Genomic DNA, 16,443 nt, shown 5'->3' with positions numbered 1-16,443 from the left:
CGGAATCGGAAATATTGCCGGAATCGGAAATAAATTCTGGAATCGGAAATATTAAATACTTGTCCGAATCGGAAATAAATTCCGGAATCGGAAATATTAAATATTGTTCGAATCAGAATTGCATTCCGGAATCGGAAAACGAATCGGAAGCGCGACGTACGAGCTTGCTAGACGCATGGCCCAGCAAGAAGCTAGGCCCAGCGTCCAGCAAGCGCGCGCGCGCTCCGAGCAACTGGGTGAAGGAAATAATGCCCTTGGTCCAAGTATGCATTTAATGGTAAGTCTAATAAACGCGGTTCAGTATTAATTAAACAAGTTAATAATTCAGTGAGATCAAGTGAACTGTATGCCTAGCTAGAGGCCGCTTCAGTTCAAGTGGAATTAATGATATTAATCCACAGCTTACTCTTGACTGAACCCATAGGGTCACACAAATAGTACGTAAATTGATCAAGTATTTAATGTCATTAAATACTCCATCTATGGATATTCGGAATCGACGGATCTTGGTTTCAGTGGGAGCTAAGATCGTCAAAGGCAAATAATGAATACACCAGAAACGATGATATTACCGGAAACGGAAATATGGATCGTATTGGAAATATAAATATTATCCAAGTCGTAGATGTTGCCGGAAACGGAAACATGGTACGTATCGGAAAATATTATCGGAAATGGAAATATTGCCGGAATCTGAAATATTGCCGGAAACGGAAATATTGTCGGAATCGGAAATATTATTGGAATCGGAAAATAATTCCGAAAACGGAAATATTAAATATTTGTTCGAAACGGAAATTAATTCCGGAATCGGAAATGTTAAATATTGTTCGTATCGGAAATGAATTCTGGAATCGGGAAATTAATCGGAAGCGCGTCGTACGAATTAGCATCGGACGAGACTTGCTAGACGAAGGCCCAACACGAAGCCAGGCCCGCGTCAAGCAAGCCAGCGCGCCACACAAGACAATCAAGGCCACGCCAGGCCTAGTGCAAGGCCAGGCCCAACAGGACAAGGCTGCCAGCATGGCTGCGCGCGCAATGGGCTGCGAGCATGGCTGCTCGCGTGGGCTGCGAGGCTCGCGTGGGCCGCAAGGCTTGCGTTGGCAGAGCGTCCGCAAGGGCTGTGCGCGGGCATGGCGTGCGGGCATGCGGGCCATGCTCGTGTGTGTGCGTTTGTGCTTCCACACAAATCCTAAGTCAAGTAGGATTCGATTAATGATTGATTTCCTAATCCTAATAGGATAAATTAATTAAATAGAGTTTTAATTAAATTCTAATTAACTAATTAGAATTCTAATAGCATTCCAATTTGTTTTCCATACCCCTATAAATATGTGATCCTAGTTCACAATTTATATATATGTTTCAAGTATTCAAAGTGAGTTTTTGAGAGCAAAAATTCAGTCAAATAATTGCCCCATAATAGCCGAAAATTCTAGTACCTTGAGGGAGATTCTAGTTAGTCAATCTTAAGGCGGATCCGGACGTGCTGTGGACTTTCTACGGAGGGACGACACTTGGAGTCCTAAAGACTTGTTCTTGTTCGGTTCTGGCGCAGCTAGGGAGGGCACGCTACAAAGAGTATGCATTCTAAGCTATATTAATTGGTTATGTGCAATTAATTTGAATCCTGGCATATAGGTTTTTCCGCATGATTTATGTTGTTCATATGTATCATAAACTAACAGTGGTATCACGAGCCTCTAATTAATTGCATAATCAATTATTGCTTAACATGGTTAAATTCTACAAATTTGCAAAGAATTAGAAGGGGTGATTAATTTTCGTAATTGTTAATTAATTGCAAATTGCGTTTATTTAATTATATGTACGCAGTTTTTCGGCAGTTTCTTCGTTACTCAACGAAATCGAGTGATTTTTTTGTCAATTTTTCATGTAAAGGGCATTCTAAAATTTTGACAAAAACAATTTTTTTCGGCCGAACCCAGAATTCCAAAATTCGAAGCCTAACTATGACTTTTCGGAGGTTTTAGTTTTTTGAATGCAAAAGTTTGTAATTTTAAGATGTTAAATTTAAATATTTGCGATTCTTGTTTTTAAATCTTGAATCTTTGATTGACCTAATGTATATGTTTAACAATTTGAATGCCTAAGCTTGTTCATTATACAACCTAATTTGTAATTGTAATTAATTTGTTGAAATTCGAATAATTTAGAATTGATTTGATTTTCATAATTAATTGACGATTTAATTAGGTATCCATGATTAAAAACCACCATAAAATTGTTAATTTATGATAAATTTTAAATTCTTATGACCTAGATTTGAATCCATGATAATCGGAAATTAATTGATTTATAAATTTTCGATTTTTCGCCCTAAAATTATGAAATTAATATGATTTATTAATTTGTCCATTAATTTTGAATTAAAAATTTTAAATTTTTATGAAAAACGCTCATAAATGTTGCAGGCACAAAGCAATGGACGCTACGTGTTACCCTTAAGGGGTGTTGTATAGTGCAGGCACGCGACGACGAGCAAAGGAGCTCGTCGCCCGTGCGGTAGGAATGCAGCGAGCAACAAGCAAGGCGCACGCGCAAGGCCCAACGCTTGGGCGTGTGTGCTGTGCGATGGGCGAGGGCGATGGGGCAAGGCACAAGCGAGCAAGACGCGTGTGGGAAGCGATGGGGCTGCGCCACAGCGTGCGCTGGCTCGCCCAGCGAGCAAGACAGAACGCGCAAGCAGGGAGCGATCCCTCGCCCAGCGCGCGCTGCCTTGCGCAGCAAGCAAACGCGACGAGCAATGGGGCTGCGCGCAGCGTGGCCTGCGATGGCTGCGTGTGCGTGTGGCGCTGCTGCTCGTGCCTTGTGCAGCGATCAGTCGTGCGGGGCGCAACAGCCTCGTGGCTCCATGGGGCTTGGGCGCAAGCCCAAGTGCCTCGTCTTGCTGCGATTGATACGTTTTGATTTTAATTTTAGATTTTCAGTTCGGAAATGATTTTAATTAACTTTAAAATTAATAATTTAAATTGTTTTCTTGGATTTTAATTTTGATTATTGTAATTATTATAAATTTTAATTTATACTAATTATTTTACTAAAATTAGAACCTTGAATTAATTTAAATTTAATTGTTTAATTCAACTGAAAATAAATTAAAAGGGGATTCAATTATAATTTTATATGAGCTTTAAATATCAATTAAACTTGTATGTTTCCGGTTAGACTAGAAATACATTTTTATGTTTAAAATTAGTAAAGCATATAAAGTTATTGGTTTAAGTGGGAGCCTTTAGTCATAAACTCTTGATTAGGTCTACAATCCTTTAAGGTTAAAACAACTTGATTAGAATTAATAAGGACTGAATAATTGGTAGATTATTGGTGCCCTTGATTAATTGCTGCAAATATTTATGTGATGCATAACATGTGTTTTACTAACCAGCTATGTGGGCCATTCATGATAATGAATGGGTGAAAGGTATATATTGTATATGTACTGTTTTGCAGGTTAATGAAAGTGACTAGTATGGCCCAAATAAGATAGAAAATATGGTCTGCGTACCATTAATTTGAATGTAATATTAGTCTAAAGTACCAAATTATATTGCTTTTAAATATGGTCTGCGTACCATCAAATAGTTGTAATTAGTTTAATTATAGCTTATCCTATTTGAAGATAATGGCGCCTCCCATGGTGAAATTAAAGACGGAGTTTCCAATCCATTTTCAAGACGGACTTTGAAGTTGAAGCTTCAAGATGAAGTCGGGCCATACTAGATCACATTTAAATCTTATGCATGTTTAAATTATTTATTGCTTTAAATATGTCTTAAATTATGCATGAGATTGTGGCTTGATTATGTTGCATGATTAAGGATTTTAGTTCACTTAAAATCTAACCAACATAGTAAGAGCCTTAAGTTCCAAACTTTAAAAATTGAGTTAAAAGGTGCCATGCCAAAATAACACTTACTTGGATAACCTTTACATCAATCTAGTAATAGTTTTACGCTCAGCGAGGTGTCACTTATTGATCCTAAAGGGGTAAGGTACACAAAATAATTGTGTGTACATTTTAGTTTTGGTGAAACTCAACGATATAAGTAAGGAGTCCTTTTATGCCATGGCAAATGCGATAGGTTTACCTAATAAGTTCTTAGACGTACCTATCAACCAAGAGTAGTTTCTAGACTATTAGCAAAGGCTTTGCTTACCTAAAATATTTCAGAATTGAGTCTAAATAAATAATGTGCTTAATTCTTCAATGATTTAAGGATCTTGGAATCATTTTATTCACACCTGCCGGAACAATAAAATCGAATAAAATGCTAATAACTTGTTTGAATTGCATGATTGCTTTAATTGTCAAGTTATTACTCATGATAAATGTTTAGACTTTGCATGCATCAATGTATGTTTTAATTATTGGTTATAATTATTGGCAATAAACCCTTTTAGAAAGGTAACAGTAAATTTCCTCGATTGGTAGTGAATCCAAGAACGATTCACGGAAATGAGAGAAGATGAGCAATTTAAAATGTACGTTTTTTATATCGACTTTTATGGTTGTTTTCGAATATCAAAGTCGAATGGAAAACCAATTGGTGCTTGTGAATTCAAAATATAATGTAGTTTTGAGATCATAAAGCATTGAGTTTAAACGCTCAGCTTTACCAATGGTTAACAACCTAATATCTTTGTCCATTTAATTCTCGAATGAGTCTAGTCCCTAGACATTCGAATAGATCGATGCTTAGAGAACTTTAGAAGCTTCTGGTAAGATCATCTAGTTGAAACAGAATATTCAACATAAACAAAATGGTAAGAAATTTGTTGGAGTGACATTGAACATGTCTAAACAAAGTATAAAAGTCAACACTAGAGAAGTCAATTCTTAAGACTATAAGAAAGGGTACAAGAAATAGGAAAACAAGGAACAAATGAAAGGAATTTACAATTCCGTTTCTACTTAAAAGTTAATGTTTAAAGAGAAGTGACCTAGCAATCAAACTTCCTTAGTATCATATACCGCTTCAGGTTCTTACTTTGGTAATAACTCAAACAATGGAAGCTAGGCTACACTAATGACCTATAAGTGGGAAATGAAGCATGGCATTGCTACATTAGTTGTAGGGTCATCTAGTTTGTTTTTAAGTCCTTTCAAGGCTGGAACTTAATGGCTATTTTGTTCCACAATCAGCATACCTAAATTTATGTTTTCAACACATAAAGACTCACATTCAAGAAAAACAAAAACAATGTTTGTTTGTTCGAAATGGTCATTTACAGGTTGAGTCAATATGCTTGATTAAAACAAACAACTCTTTAACAATAAGAACTTTACTAGGTTCAAATCAATCTCTTGATTTGAGTTCCACTAATCTTTGGCATTGTTGCTTAGACCATATCAACAAGTTAACATTCAAAATCTCTATTTTGATGGAATTTTGAAAGTTGATTGATTTCTTGATCATTAAAGACGAGCTAGTCTTACTTGTTGAAAGTAATAAAAGATATGAACTATTGTTAGAACGCTTAGACAATAGAGTTCAAAGCTAAAGAAAGATTTTATGACTTTATTATTTCACCTGGATTTGAGTTAATATGGATTTATTTACTCAAAGTGATATAAATTTGAAATTTGAATCTGTTTGGCTAGTTCAAAGATTCAGAAGTATAAAATCCACTTGGCAGGAAATCATAAAGATCTAGGTTAGATCATGACGATGATTACTTTAAGACCAAATATGATCATCAATGATTGTGCGTTGTAATTTCACGATCGAGCTCCATAATATATGGCATATCTACGTTAGAATGATCGAAGTCAATTGGTACTTGATTCGATCAATGATGAATCATAAAAACTTTTCCTATAATTTCTAAAACAAAATGCTCAACTACCACCAAACTAAACCAAATTCGTCTAAGCTATTGAAAAGTAATTTCAGAATATCTTTTCATAAATATATATCTAAAGAGTTGCTAAACTCAGTGGGAGCTTAGTGTTTCGACAAACTAAGGCCCATGTCTAGATATGTGTTTCATTGTGATTTATTCAAATGAGACACAAGGGTATTGTTTCTACCATGAATTTTTGAGAACATAATGTTTGTTTGCTCGAAATAATGTCCTTTTGGAGATTCGTTTCCAAAATGACAAGTGGGAGAAAATAGACCTCGAAAGTCTTCGAGGCGAACAACAAACATAAATGGACATTCCGGAGGCTTTTCGAAGTTCTTCAGAAAATCCAAACACTTATTCTTTAAGGACTTTTGAAGTGGCTTTAAAGAATAGACATCTCTTAGAAGACTTTACAAGTGCATCAAGGAGAACAGAATGTTCAAAGACTTTCAAGTGTTTGTTGATATTCTATTGTTTGATGTTCTATACCTAAGTAGGCATAGAGTTCACTGAAACTATGAGATTCTTCTATTAGATAGTGAAGAAACATAGAGTTCAGGTCAATGAAACTATGAGATTCTTCTATTAGATAGTGAAGAAACCTACAACTTGCAGTCAAACTATTATCATGTAGATTAATGAGTTTGTGACTTGTAAGAAAGCTATGACGAAATATAGATTCCCTAAAATGGTTAGAGGCCATATATAGACTTAAAGTTTAATTGGTTAAAGGCCATAAAACATACTTAGTGTTTTGATGACAAAATTGATTTTTTGTTGATTTGCAAGAATAGTTTCACACCTATTGGTTGCAAGTTTGTTTTAAGGATAAAAACCATCAAACATGGAATTGTGTTCACACACAAAGCTAGATTAGTTGCTAAAGGTTACAAGAAAATTCATGGCGTGGATTGTGTTGAAACCTCATGCATAATCGTAATGCTCAAGTCTATCATCTAGCAATGATTGCATATTGGTACATATGGCAATTGGATGACAAAACGTATTCCTCAATCAAATGATTGGAAGAAAATATGTACATGACATGTCATAGTATTCGTGGATCCAAATAAATGCTTGAAAAGGAAAGCTAGCTTATGAAATCTAAGTACAGATTTAAGCAAGAAATTGGGAATTAGAACTGTATTTTAGTGAAACTAATAAGTATTTTAGTTTCATAAAATATACATGATTCTTATAGATATATAAGAAGTTTAGTGGGAGTACGTAAAAACTTAATTGGTCCTATGTGTATCATACACATATCTCTCTATTGTGAAATGACATTCAAATGCTAATGACTTAGATTTGAAATTATTCATCAATGATGGACCATGGCGAAACTTAGTACATACTGAGTATTAAGATCTATTTACAAAGATCTTATAATATTGTTTTATATTAAGTAATGGAATTTACTAAATCAAACACGAAAGACTCCATTGGAGATATTCGACCCATACGAATAAATCTAAGTAATGAATGTTTGAACTATGTATAAGCATTTACTAAGTTAAACATCAGAGAATCTAATGAGATTCTTCACCTATATTATATGTCAAAGAATTTAGTTGGATTCAGTATCTACTGAAACTGAATGAGCTAAAGTTACATGAATAGAATTCAATTGGGAATTATTCTGCAAAAGAATTTATCATGTATAATATAATATGAGGATCGCCAAAAATGTATCGTATGACTTTGGGCATGACGAACATATACCAATCTCTATTGATCTAAGTGAAGATCAACTAGATTGAGATCAAGAAAAACTTATGGTACATGAAAAGTACATAGGAATAGTTCTTGATTCAAGGAAATAAAGATATGCTGAATATTGATGCTACACGCATAAACACTGGCAAAGGATCAAGCAAGATCCCTTTGGAGTTAACCATTGGCAAGGACGAGCTATAGAGCATCGTGTTTTGAAATGGCAACATGGATTGGAGACGATGAATTGTTGCATGGGAAATTAAATATTAATTTCTATGTTCTGAGATACAGATGGAAAGTCTTCCACATATCTATGAACTGCTTGGATAAGTAAATCCAAACAAAGCATCACTAGCAACCTATACAATTGAAGTAAAAGTAGTTATTGCCTGAGAAGCAATAAAACAGGGTTGTTTTTGTTAAAAGAGTTCTTCACTGAACTTGGGTGGATCACATGTCTGTTGGCTTGATGGTTCTTCATTACAAAATGTGTAGAACCACTATTGTAGCAAGAAAGACTAGATCACAAAATAAACATACTCAAAAGATCTTATCATCATATCTCGAAGAACATTCGATGAAAGGGATAATAAGATTGGCAAAGCATGATAACTAAACCTATGCAACAAGTGAGAAGCAACACTCACATTGTGGCACTGGAAATCAAGCATAGTTTTGAATTCCATTAATTGTTTTAAAGATGGGGTTGAGGCCCATGGTTGTAAAACATTGGGGTTGAACATTTATCATATATGAAATGTATTTTCATATTCCATTTAATCTTGGTTTAGTATTAAATGATGAGTGCCTTCAATTTGACGATATATTCAAGATAGACTGTCAGGACCAGTCCTGTGACTAAGAAATTTCTATCAAGTGAACTTGAATGTCAAAAGTTGAAAATGGTCCCTGGTCGGAGTTTTCTATAAAGATGGACGCATAGAAAACGTTAGACGACTAGAATGCAAGATGACTAGTAGTTCTGTTTCTTGAACTATGTGGACATGGCAATATCGTAATCATTTGCATAGATACTTACTTTGGGAAGACTAGTATCGGAAAGACCTATGAAACTTTACTGTAAGAGATGAAAATCTGTCATAAGTAAATTTCATTAAAATTATTAGACACTAATCCACAATACCTGAGTGATTTGAGATTACTTGTTTGAGAACTGGTTACTTTGACGTAGTCAACCGTCGCACCGTAAAAGGAGGTTATAAAGGCAACGCTCGGGTAATCACCTATTAAACGAAGTCTAATCTCAAGATCACAAGATTGGGATTGTCCTCCCATAAATCGGGATGAGATGCTGAAAAGTTGTACAAGGCCACACGGAGAGCTAGAAACTGTAAAATGCATGGCCGTGCTCAGATGAATCATAGGCTATGATTATCTTTTTATTTGATCAGTTGAACTCTGAAACCGAGAAACACCTCTGGACATAATAAGGATGACAACTCTTACCTTATGTTCAAGAGCAAGCATCGAGTGACAAAGGAATTAGGAAATGCACACTTGTCCCTAAGGACAAGTGGGAGACTTAAGGAAATAATGCCCTTGGTCCAAGTATGCATTTAATGGTAAGTCTAATAAATGCGGTTCAGTATTAATTAAACAAGTTAATAATTCAGTGAGATCAAGTGAACTGTATGCCTAGCTAGAGGCCGCTTCAGTTCAAGTGGAATTAATGATATTAATCCACATCTTACGCTTGACTGAACCCGTAGGTTCACACAAATAGTACGTAAATGGATCAAGTATTTAATGGCATTAAGTACTCCATCTATGGATATTCGGAATCGACGGATCTTGGTTTCAGTGGGAGCTAAGATCGTCAAAGGCAAATAATGAATACACCGGAAATGATGATATGACCAGAAACGGAAATATGGATCGTATCGGAAATATAAATATTATCCAAGTCGTAGATGTTGCCGGAAACGGAAACATGGTACGTATCGGAAAATATTATCGGAAATGGAAATATTCCCGGAATCTGAAATATTGCCGGAAACGGAAATATTGTCGGAATCGAAAATATTATTGGAATCGGAAAATAATTCCGGAAACGGAAATATTAAATATTTGTTCGAAACGGAAATTAATTCCGGAATCGGAAATGTTAAATATTGCTCGTATCGAAAATGATTTCCGGAATCGGGAAATTAATCGGAAGCGCGTCGTACGAATTAGCATCGGACGAGACTTGCTAGACGAAGGCCAAGCACAAAGCCAGGCCCGCGTCCAGCAAGCCAGCGCGCCATACAAGACAACTAAGGCCACGCCAGGCCCAGCGCAAGGCCAAGCCCAGAAGGCCAAGGCTGCCAGCATGGCTGCGCGCGCAATGGGCTGCGAGCATGGCTGCTCGCGTGGGCCGCAAGGCTTGCGTGGGCTGAGCGTCCGCAAGGGCTGTGCGCGGGCATGGCCTGCGCGCATGTGGGCCATGCTCGTGTGTGTGTGTGTGTTTGTGCTTCCACACAAATCCTAAGTCAAGTAGGATTCGATTAATGATTGATTTCCTAATCCTAATAGGATAAATTAATTAAATAGAGTTTTAATTAAATTCTAATTTACTAATTAGAATTTTAATAGGATTCCAATTTTTTTTCCATACCCCTATAAATATGTGATCTTATTTCACAATTTATATATATGTTTCAGGTATTCAAAGTTAGTTTTTGAGAGCAAAAATTCAGTCAAATAATTGCCCCATAATAGCCGAAAATTCTAGTACCTTGAGGGAGATTCTAGTTAGTCAATCTTAAGGCGGATCCGGACGTGCTGTGGACTTTCTACGGAGGGACGACACTTGGAGTCCTAAAGTCTTGTTCTTGTTCGGTTCGGGCGCAGCTAGGGAGGGCACGCTACAAAGAGTATGCATTCTAAGCTATATTAATTGGTTATGTGCAATTAATTTGAATCCTGGCATATAGATTTGTCCGCATGATTTATGTTGTTCATATGTATCATAACCTAACACTGGGCCGAGCAGCAAGCCAGCGCGATGGGGCCCACGATTAGCAAGCCAGCGCCCATGGTCCAGCAAGCAGCAAGCTAGCCTCGTGGGCTTGCGAGCAGCAAGCTGCGGCTGCGCTGCTTGGCTGCGGGCTGCACGGCAGCGTGGGCTCAAGGGCCACACGTTGCCTTGTCCGGCTAGGTTACTTCCCTGAGAAGTAAATCTCGTTTTCCTAATTCTACTCAAATTAGATAATTTGTTAAATCTGAAATACGTAAGTGTTTGATTAAACATTAAATTCTAATAATATAATTTAACTAGAATTCTAAAGGATTTAGTTATTGGAATCCTAGTAGAATTCTAATTCCGTTATTTCCACCCTATAAATACGTGGTTTATAATCACAATTTATAACATAATTCAATAAGTATTCACATAGATTAAGTTCAAGAATGAATTTAATAATTTGCCTAAATTAATAATTAAGCTTTCCGAATAAACATAAAACCTTAGATAATATTCTAGTTAATTGAATCTAAGGCGGAACCGAACGTGCTGTGGACTATCTACGGAGGGGCGACATTTGGAGTCCTAAACTTGTTCTTGTTCGGTTCGGGAGCAGCTAGGGAAGGCACGCATCACATTGTATGTATCCTAATTATGCTAATTAACTATGTGGCAATTAATTTGGATTCCTGGCTTTATGATTTTTCCGCATGAAGTATATTGTTTATATTTGTCATAACCTAGCACAACTAAGCCATTGTACATTACCACATATATAAAAACGTGAAAAATAAACGGTGAGCTAAATGAATAAAAATGTATAAATCTTAAAAATGAATAAATGTTGAGCTTCAATTGAGTTTTAAATATTTAAAATTGAATCTTAAATGAGAAAATCGAGCTAGTTAAAATAAATGATCCTTAAATTACTTTTAAAGAAAATTTTTATACATTTATTTAATTTAATTCAAGATTTTTCGATGTAAATATTAAAAATCATTCATAAGTTTTTAATAAGTAACAAATTTTTTATTTCAATTATAAGGTTATTGAATAATATTTAACTACTTTTAAAATTATAACATCAATATGATTATTGGAACGTATGGTAATGACCAATGGCGTAGTAGGCTAGATGCAAACTGTATTTTTGTGTTCTAGTAATAACCAATAGCGTAGTTGACTAGATGCAAACTGTATTTTTGTGTTCTGGTAATGTAACGTCCCGACTTCTAAACACCATTAATTAGGTTAATTATCTTTAATTAGCAGCGGAAACCCTAATTTTTAGTCGGAGCGTCACATGTCGTATCTCCCTCGTGGGAAATACAAGGTGACATAACCTTTTTAATAATAAATACTTCTAGCATTGATTAAACATTAATATTAAAAACTAACTCAATATTTGAAATTAAACTTTGAGCTTAGTTAATACACCCATTATTACTAGTGAGACATAGTTATCTTTACTAAACATCGATCGTGAATTTGATGGTTGCATCCTCACTCTAAGGAATCCCATGATCTTCTTCGTACCTTAAACAAAAGCAACACCGTGAGCCGAGGCCCAGTAACATACTACCCTAACAACGTAAATTCATTTCAATTCATTTTATTTAATTTGCAAACAGGGAGAATAGAATATAGTAAATCACTTTCATAAAACATCATAATAAAACATCATTTATAACTTGAAACTTTAGTAGTTCCCATTATCTTTCATAAAACCTTCATTTTACTTGGTAACTGACAAGTTAGCCTTGCGGGACGTCTCCCACCATGGGATAGTCCTCAAGGAGCATTCTCCCTTGTTAGACATACGCCCGTACCTAAATAGTTTCTCTTTTAGCTTGCGGTAACCCTCAAGGAGAACTCTCCCTTGTTGGGTGTCCCGCGGTACGGCGGTACGTGCACGACCTAGAAATAGTAACCCCACTAACTGCCAGAACCGGTTACACTTTTATTTATCATGTTTCGTATCTTATTCGTAACTCATAAACATCATTCTTATAAAATCATTCATAAACATATTTGAATATTATCATTCACGAAACCCACTTATAAACATATTTCATATCCCACAATCTAATAAAAACATATTATTATAAATATATTTCATAATCTCGTAAAACACATTTCATAAGGGGATTGTGGGTGTTAGCAATAGATGTTACCTCAACCGTAGTTTATACTTCCTGTTCGATGAACCGTTCTTCCGAGCTCCGAGCACCGAGGTCCCTTTTTTTTATTTTTTTTATAAGTAGCATGGGATTAGTAATTTGAACAAAAAAAATAGTTTAAATATCCTTTCCTACTTAAAAATCTTAGCTTTATTATGAAATTAGAATTAGAAAATCCCTTACGTAGACTATTAGGACAACATTACTAGTTTATTAATCTTTATAAAGGCAATTATTTATTAAATTAAAAAGCTTAATTTTCTACGTGCACAAGTTTTCCTTAAAGCAATATTCATACTTGCTAGGAAAATTAAATGAATTCAACAAGCCCATTTAAAACTGATCACCAATAATTTTAGGAGAAGGTCCACATGAAGAACACAATTGATTTTTGGGATGTCATTTACTATAAACAATTTGGGAAGCTGAAAAGACCAAAATTTGGTCTTTTACCGAGAGTAGGAAGCAGAGGAGCAACAGGGCACACACAAAGGAGGGAGGAAGGAAAAATGGGGGCGGCTGAGTGGTGGTGACTGGTCGAGAGGCGGAGCGACGCAGCGCTGCAGCAGCAACACGCCAGCAAGGCGGTGTTGGTGGTGGTCTTAGGGAGGCGCGTCGATGAAAAAGAAGAGTAATGGTGAGTGAAGCCGAGAAGGAGAACGGAAGGGTGGGCGAGCACAGGGACCTACGGGGTTGGTGATCGGAGGTTAGTGGGTGGTCGATGGTGGCTTTTCCGGTAGGAACAGGAGGCGGTCAGTTGGTGGTGGTGGTTGTTCGAAGGTAATAAAAATGGTGAAAACTCCATAGTTTTTAACGGTGAAAGCTTGGTTTTGAAATTGAATTTTCTGGTTAAATGAACAGCTATTTATAGGGACTAATGGTGCTGACTAACATAGAGATGAGCTCAATTAAAGCTCCATTGATTGACAAATGTGAAGCTTAATTGATTGACAAATGTGAGGATGTATTCAGAAATTGATGACTAAGCTATTGAAATTCTTATTAGTGTCATGGAATTGATGAGTCATATTGAGATGAACAAGGGTGGTGACAAGTGGAAAGGGATCTTGACTTCTATGGAGGAAAAGGGAAAGTGGCGTGAGGGAGAAGAAGGGAGTAAGAGAGAAACTGATTTTTGGTTTCTCAATTGAAAAAGGGTACTTTGGTAATTGCCAAATGTTAGAAAAATTTCTGAATTTTACTGCTCTAATTGAACTTAAATCGAAAATATTTATAACTTTAAATAAAAAATTATGAAATCAAAATAATAATAATCTTACCATTAAAATATTTAAATTTCTAAGTCAAAATAATTTAAAATTGAAAGTTCCAAAAAGTAAGATTTAAAACGGTTTTGCGCTAATAAAATAATTAAGCATGATAAATCGAGTTTTAAAAATTCGGGGTATTACATCCTTACCCCCTTAGAAAACGTTTCTTCCTCGAAACTTGAATATTAGACGCATAAAATGATTGTTGAAAATCGAAAATATTTGAATAAAAGTATAATATTTTATTTTAAAACCAAGATCTCACAATTTCATTTTAATTCCGACAATGTCTAGCCTTCATTCCGCCATCTTCTTTTATGACTCCGCTTCAACTCGAGATCTAGAATCGAAGAGTAAAGAATACAAAAGGGGAAAAATTATATATTGGTCCTTAATCGTCATTAAGGTCAATTACATTCCGCCATCGTCTTTCGTATCTCCACTTTACTTCATAAAATAGGATCGAGGAGCAAAGAACATAAAATGGGCAAACTTGTTAGCATAGACTAGGCTCCCATTTGTGATATCCTGTTTGAAAATATTTTTATCCACCAAAAATAGTAACATTTAATGCAAAATTATAATTCTGAGGCTATATATATAATGAAAATAAATATTTATCTAACAATTACAATACTCGAATAATTTGTAAAAGTCATTTATTATAGCATTCTCGTACTCTGAGCTCAGGAGAACTTACATCATAGACGACTTCCATGTATAACGATTAGTTATTACCAATACAATCATGTCAGCATAACATAATCCATAAAGCATATCATAAACACATAATTCTTTAATTGAAAATTTCACATTTAACATAAGCATAACATTCATATCATAATCATTTGATCTAACTCACGAGCATGGTTGATTCATAACACGTTTATATAAAACATCGCGATTCATACATTATATCATTCGTAGGCGACTAATTGGAGATATTGCGTTTTCGTTTGTTCTTGAGCTTCTTTGCTGCAGGAATCTTGTCGTGGACTTTCTTTATTCGATTCGTTTTGATTTCGATCTCCGATCTTTTCTTCTACGTTGAATAACTTCGTTGACTACGTTCGTTGCAGGGGTTCGAGCCTAGTCACATGACTAGAAATATATAGTTAGACGTACGACTTCGTTACTTATCCTTACTATTTAAAGTCAGTAAATCTCGTATTTTGCAGATAATGCTAAGCCATCAAGCGTGCCTAGCTCCTAGAGAACGTAGTTCAGACTACTTGGTTCCATAGACATGTCATTTTTTTCGACTTTCTATTCTCAATTCCATTGCATTCCATTGCATTCCATTGCATTCCTCAATCATTCATAATTCTTTTCGAATTTTATAACATTTATTGATATTATCAACCTGATAGACAGACTAATTCCCGATAACCTATTTTGGTAAGGTCCTCAAAGCTTTATATGCAAACCCAATTTCATATTTTCACCATAAATCATGCTTTGTTTCGCATAATATTCTTGCATAACCTTTAAAATTTCTAGCTTAGCTTCCTTAACAGAGGCATATCAATCATCTTTTAGATACTAGACTTTTGTACTTATAAACACCAAAATATTCATCATGGATAACACGGGAAGGTAACCCTAAAATCAATTTCATTCATAATTTTGAACACTTCAAACCTAGAATAACCTCAACTTAATTAGTGATCTACCACTCATGAGATAAAACCTTATGCTCGTTTGGTACTCTAACATTTATACCATCCTTAAAGATTTTATAACCATAAAAATTCCCCAAAAAAAATTCATATCCACAAAATCTTTGAGTTCGCATCGTGCTCTACTTAACTTCTTCCAAGAAAACAGCAATGCTTAAACTTTGCCTAGTCTGTCTAGGGTAGGAAACTCATAACATTACATGATGAACACGAAAGCAAGGGAAGTTCGGAACCAAAGTGAGAGAGCTAAATTAAAATAATAACAGCGTTGGCGTCATCTTCGTCTTTCATCATATAAGCTCTTACATATGTTGGTGGTCGTGATGGATTATGATTAACCTTAGCATCGTTGCTTGGTCCGTGATCGGTCGAGATTGATCCTCTAGTATTCGTGGGGGGGTGGTTTAGGACAGTCTCTGACGAATGATCTTTCCTCCACATCGATGACACGTATTCGTTTCTGCACGACACTTGCTTCCTATTTGTTGGGCATTGCAAAGTTTCTAATGGTTGATCTATCTGGTTGATCCATTCTTCAAGTTCCATCGAATCGGGCTTATCGTCATAGATTGGTGGATTCAAGGGTGAAATTTTCTCGAATAGTGACGCATTTTTGTTCGCTTTAGTGTTTTTCGTTTGCCGAGAATCTTTAACTAATTCAGTTGGCATCGTACTTGCCGTTCCTAATCGTTTCATCATCTCTTGTGGTCTTCTATTGATTGGTCGTCATAAATATCATCATCGAAAACATCATTGTG

Source organism: Spinacia oleracea, chromosome 4, assembly GCF_020520425.1.
Source record: "Spinacia oleracea cultivar Varoflay chromosome 4, BTI_SOV_V1, whole genome shotgun sequence".
Taxonomy (NCBI): domain Eukaryota; kingdom Viridiplantae; phylum Streptophyta; class Magnoliopsida; order Caryophyllales; family Amaranthaceae; genus Spinacia; species Spinacia oleracea.
This window is presented reverse-complemented; position numbering follows the sequence as displayed.